General features: G+C 47.5%; 1 long non-coding RNA gene across 1 annotated transcript; it reads left to right on the forward strand.

The window, feature by feature from the left end:
• Positions 1-194: 194 nt before the first annotated feature.
• On the forward strand, positions 195-1,777 carry LOC311112732. The gene is made up of 3 exons (XR_014610901.1): positions 195-209; positions 334-393; positions 1,700-1,777. It is a non-coding gene; the product is annotated as an uncharacterized lncRNA (long non-coding RNA).
• Positions 1,778-6,000: the final 4,223 nt, after the last annotated feature.

The raw sequence follows: 6,000 nt of genomic DNA on the forward strand, positions 1-6,000 counted from the left end.
ATGACTTGAGAAATGATCTGGACAGGTTTTGTAATGTTTTGTTACTCATTTTGTGGCACAGAGTCTCCGTGGTTCACGCCTCGATCACACCGACAGCATTTGGTACACCAGAACTACCCTCATTTCCAATGGAACGCTGAGTTTACCTTGCAGTTAATTTACCTATGAAGTCATCGTCAACCCCACAGACTTCCCAGCCAACCACTCAGGTAGCACTGGTTATCATTGTCCTCCAATGTGGTTTTGATTAGTCATCACTGTTGTGTTTGTTTGTTTGTTTGTTTGTTCTGTTCTGTTCTCTGTTTCCCCTCACGTCCCCTTATCCTCCTGTAGGTGTCTCCAAAGCTATTCTGACTGCTGCAGGTTCCACAGTCCAAGCAGAGTTAGCACAAGGTTTGTTTACGGTGTTTCCATACACAATCATATTAACACAATCACAAACTCTCCGAGCAATCCATTCACACAAGTCAGAAAGTAATCATTTGACGAAGTCAAATCTTTTTCACTAAGATGTAGAGACATTGAAAAATCACTTCACAGATCACTTTATCAGCTTATTCTTCACTTATCAATGGAGGCTGGTGCGAGGAGCTATAGAAGGACGGGCTCATTGTAATGGCTGGAATGGAATAAATGGAACGGTATCAAACACATAAAACATATGAAACCCTTGATTCAATTCCAGCCATTACAATGAACCCATCCTCCTATAGCTCCTCCCACCAGCCTCCACTGTCACTCATATGTCTATAATTGAACACTAAGTGCCAACCAGTGGAGGCTGCTGAGGGGAGGACGGCTCATAATAATGGCTGGAATGGAGTCAATGGAATGGTATCAAACACATCAAAGACGTCGTTTCCATGTGGTTGATACCATTCCATTGACTCCATTCCAGCCGTTTTTATGAGCAGCCTCCCCTTAGCAACCTCCCCTCAGCAGCCTCCCCTCAGCAGCCTCCCCTCAGCAGTCCTCCCCTCAGCAGCCTCCCCTCAGCAGCCTCCCCTCAGCAGCCTCCCCTCTGCAGTCCTCCCATCAGCAGCCTCCCCTCAGCAGTCCTCGCCTCAGCAGTCCTCCCCACAGCAGTCTCCCTTTCAAAAGTCTCCCCTCAGCTGTCCTCCCCATCAGCAATCTCCCCTCAGCAGTCTCCGCTCAGCAGTCTCCCCTCAGCTGTCCTCCCCTCAGCAGCCTTTCCTCAGCAGTCCTCCCCTCAGCTGTCCTCCCCTCAGCAGTCTCCCCTCAGCAGGCTCCCCTCAGCTGTCCTCCCCTCAGCTGTCCTCCCCTCAGCAGTCTCCCCTCAGCTGTCCTCCCTTCACTGTCCTCCCCTCAGCTTTCCTCCCCTCAGCAGTCTCCCCTCAGCAGTCTCCCTTCAGCTGTCCTCCCCTCAGCTGTCCTCCCCTCAGCAGTCTCCCCTCAGCAGTCTCCCCTCAGCAGTCTCCCCTCAGCTGTCCTCCCCTCAGCAGTCTCCCCTCAGCTGTCCTCCCCTCAGCAGCCTTCCCTCATCTGTCCTCCCCTCAGCAGTCTCCCCTCAGCAGTTTCCCCTCAGTTGTCCTCCCCTCAGCAGTCTGCCCTCAGCTGTCCTCCCCTAAGCTGTCCTCCCCTCAGCAGTCTCCCCTCAGCACCTCCCCTCAGCTGACTTCCCATCAGCTGTCCTCCCATCAGCAGTCTCCATGTCTTTTTTTATTCTCCTCTCCATCAGTGGGTGTGCCAGCAGACTGGATGTGCACCACAGGGCCCGGTGCACTGGGCTGCAAGGAGATCGTTCACGTCTGCTTTAATTGCGACACACAGCGGATCAACAAGGTCTGCGGGAAGATATTGAATCAGTGTGAGAGAAAGGGCCTCCGATCTGCAGCCTTCCCTGCAGTCAACACTGGTATGTACAGTATGTCCCATTTTTTTGTGAAATGCAATACAGAGTCCCTTAATTTGCTCTTGTATCAACCCTCTGCCATACCAATTTATGTTCGATATTTTTATTGTGCGCATTTATTAGTCTTCAATGCCGTAGGTCACAATTTTGTTCATATCAAAACAAATACTGAGGAACAAGTTTTCATTAGTTACACCAGCATCTATATTCTGTAATTTACTGGTTAGATGATATTATAGACATTAAAAAACACGTATTTGCTGTACAGGTGCTGCTCGAGTAGATGTATAAAATACAATGAAATGTCTTATTTTTATTAGCCTTCTTAATTAAAAATCTCAATTATATATATTAATATCTAATGAGAACAAATACAGGATGCCCCTCTTGCATTCCTACAAGCATACGCTAACATCTTACAGTTTTGACATAGAATATGGTATGTAATTGACCAGAAAAACATATTGAACATTTCTAGCATATTTCTAACACATTCATCATCATCTTTTCCTCACATGGGAAAGAGCAGGAAACCGTTCAATGAGGAGTAGTGATTGACATTGTCAGATATCCGACGTCCATCACTCCAGAGAGCAACGTACACCTGCTCTCCCACTTGTAGCAGGAAGGTGGCGCTATTGGATGAGGACTCAGAGGAACCTCCTTCCTTCTCATCATACACAGAGACCATTTTCTGTCCGTTATGACATAAGCTTGCCCCTGTCACTGTACTCCTTCCCCAATCAAAAGCTGTGAAGGTGAAATGGTAGAGTCCTGTCACTGGTGCTGTAAAGATGCCTACAATCGGAGGAAAAAGAGAAAGTATTAAGAATTATTGTTAATTTAGTGTATAAGAAGTAAGGAAATGTAACATACAGTAATAGCTACACACAGCATACTAACTAATGTAAGCATGAGCATTTTGTGTACAAATGTAAATACATTTTTTTGACATTGAGGTAAATACTTGTGATTGGATTGTAGGCATTTCCAATGTTTGATAGAACATGCCGGAAGACCAGAGTGATTTCATTGCTGACAGGTCCAATGGTTCCAGAAATTCCTAAAGTAGCTGAGAACGCCACCTGGGGCCTGTCTAGGATTTAAGATGACATGACAACATTTGTTTTACAGTTAAATTTTGATAATTTACAATAATTACTGTTTAGTTTAAGTTAACACAACTTGATTGGCACAACAACATGACCAACAAAAATTGTAATGGGTAAATTACAGTTTGATCAAAATTACTTTAAGTACACTTATAATACAGTAAAACAATTGACAATTGGAACACTTTTAACATACTCAGTGATTATGCACTAATGCTTACCAGTGAACATCATACATCACACACTTTACCTTAATTGAATCTCTTCAGTTCATTCACTGTGGCATTTAATGACCTAACTTGTCTCTCACTTGCTTCCAGCCTGTTTTCCATGCCTTCCAATGACCTAACAGTTGCTCCCAGTCTCTCCTCCATTTCCCCCGGTTCTCTCATCACAGTGTGAATGGTAGGCTCACATCCTGATTGGGTTGTTGTTGTAGTGGTTGCGGTCTCCACCTGCTGGTTGTGAGTCTTGTATTCATAAACCCTCATGTTTGCCCACAGACGCATTGCCAACATTGGTGAATATCTTTCGGTAGACTGAAGTAGTGCGAGTGTTATACGGCCCTATATGTCCACCATGAATTCCTAGCGCAGCTGAGAAGGCCACCTTTGGTGTCTTTCTAGACAAACAAAGGTTGTTGCTCAGCAAACTTGTGAGGATAGCAACAAAATTCAACAAAGTTGGGTAGTGAGCAAAAGCAACAAAGTCATTGGTTTCCAGAGAAAATAGTGACTATTACCTTGTCTCTGTCTCTTCAGCTCCTCTACCATAGCCCTCAGTTGTCTGAGCTCAGTGTGGATGATGGACTGGCATCTCTCCTGGGTACTGGTGGTTGCTGCAGTCTCTATCTGCTTGTTGTGAATCTTGTATTCAGAGTCCCAGACAGACACAGCAGCAGCAGGGTCAGAGTCAGTCCCCCCATTCTACAGATGGATAAACTTTAGGAGTAGGCCTATATACTTGAAAGTTCATTCTGTATTGACTTGCTGAACATGTCCACTGTATATACTGTGCACAACCCAGAGTTGATGTCACGATCGTCATTAGATGAAACGGGCCAAGGCGCAGTGTGATAAGCGTACATGATTTATTAGATGTACAACACACGAACAAAAACAACAAACGATACGTGAAGTCCACAGGTTCACAAACACAAACCTACACGGAACAAGATACCACACCACACAAATGCCAAACGACTACCTAAGTATGGTTCCCAATCAGAGACAACAAGCAACAGCTGATTCACGTTGCCTCTGATTGAGAACCACCCCGGCCAACATAGAAACACAAAACATAGAAACTAACACCCTGGCTCAACATTAAAGAGTCCCCAGAGCCAGGGCGTGACAGTACCCCCCCCCCCCCAAAGGCGCGGACTGCGACCGCGCCAACCAAACACCACAGGGGAGGGACCGGGTGGGCATTCCACCTCGGCGGCGGATCCGGCTCCGGGCGTGACCCCCACCCTCTAACAACCCCCCCGTAGTGCCCCTGGTCTGGTCCCGCTGGCTGGAGCTGGACTGGACATCGGTGGAGCGGATTGCTTAGGCTCCGGTGTGGCACCTGTGAAACGGGCACGGGCTGTGCCGGACTGACGACGCGCACCACAGGCTTGGTGCGGGAAGCAGGGACGGGCCGGACCGGGCTGATGACGCGCACCATTGACTTGGTGCGGGGAGCAGGAACAGGCCGTACCGGACTGGCGACGCGCACCATTGGCTTGGTGCGAGGGGCAGGAACAGGCCGGGCCGGGCTGGCGACGCGCACCATAGGCTTGGTGCGAGGGGCAGGAACAGGCCGGGCCGGGCTGGCGACACGCACCATTGGCTTGGTGCGAGGGGCAGGAACAGGCCGGGCCGGGCTGGCGACGTGCATCACAGGCTTGGTGCGAGGGACAGGAACAGGCCGGACCGCACTGGGAACACACACCACTGGCCTTATACGGGGATCAGGAACAGGCCGGACCGGACTGGCAACACACTTCAGTACCTCTCGCCGTGCCTCTACACTTTCCTCCCCTCTAATCACCAATGGCTCCCGTAACCCGGTGGCCTTCTCTCCTTGTCCACAAACTCGCCCTTTATCTGCCTCCAGCAGCCCCGTCGCCCATGCCATGTGCCCCCCCCTAAAAATGTCTTGTGGGTGCCTCTCCCCCGTGGATATGGCCTCCATGGCTCTCGCCAGACTCTCCATCCTCTGCTCCCAAGTCCAACCTCTCTCCTCTTCACGCTGCTTGACCCAGTCGAGGTGGTATCTTCTGTCACGATCGTCATTAGATGAAACGGGCCAAGGCGCAGCGTGATAAGCGTACATGATTTATTAGATGTACAACACACGAACAAAAACAACAAACGATACGTGAAGTCCACAGGTTCACAAACACAAACCTACACGGAACAAGATACCACACCACACAAATGCCAAACGACTACCTAAGTATGGTTCCCAATCAGAGACAACAAGCAACAGCTGATTCACGTTGCCTCTGATTGAGAACCACCCCGGCCAACATAGAAACACAAAACATAGAAACTAACACCCTGGCTCAACATTAAAGAGTCCCCAGAGCCAGGGCGTGACAGTTGAATATTAGATGGTACCTGCAATTAGTATAGATAGGGTCTAGGGACTTTTGCACTCATATGAGAAAAGTATCCTCGCACTATGTATATATATATATATATATATATATATATATATATATATATATATATATATACAGTACCAGTCAGAAGTTTGGACAACCTACTCATTCAAGGGTTTTTCTTTATTTTTACTATTTTCTACATCGTAGAATGATAGTGAAGACATCAAAACTATGAAATAACTCATATGGAATCATGTAGTAACCAGAAAAGTGTTAAACAAATGAAAATATATTTGAGATTCTTCAAAGTAGCCACCCTTCGCCTTGATGACAGCTTTGCACGCTCTTGGCATTTAGAATGATAGTTGTTTCGTGTGACGTGTTTTTCTTTCTCCCCATTTTCCTGTGTACAGTAATCCCTC

The sequence above is a fragment of the Coregonus lavaretus genome, assembly GCF_964263955.1.
Source record: "Coregonus lavaretus genome assembly, chromosome: 39".
Classification (NCBI taxonomy): domain Eukaryota; kingdom Metazoa; phylum Chordata; class Actinopteri; order Salmoniformes; family Salmonidae; genus Coregonus; species Coregonus lavaretus.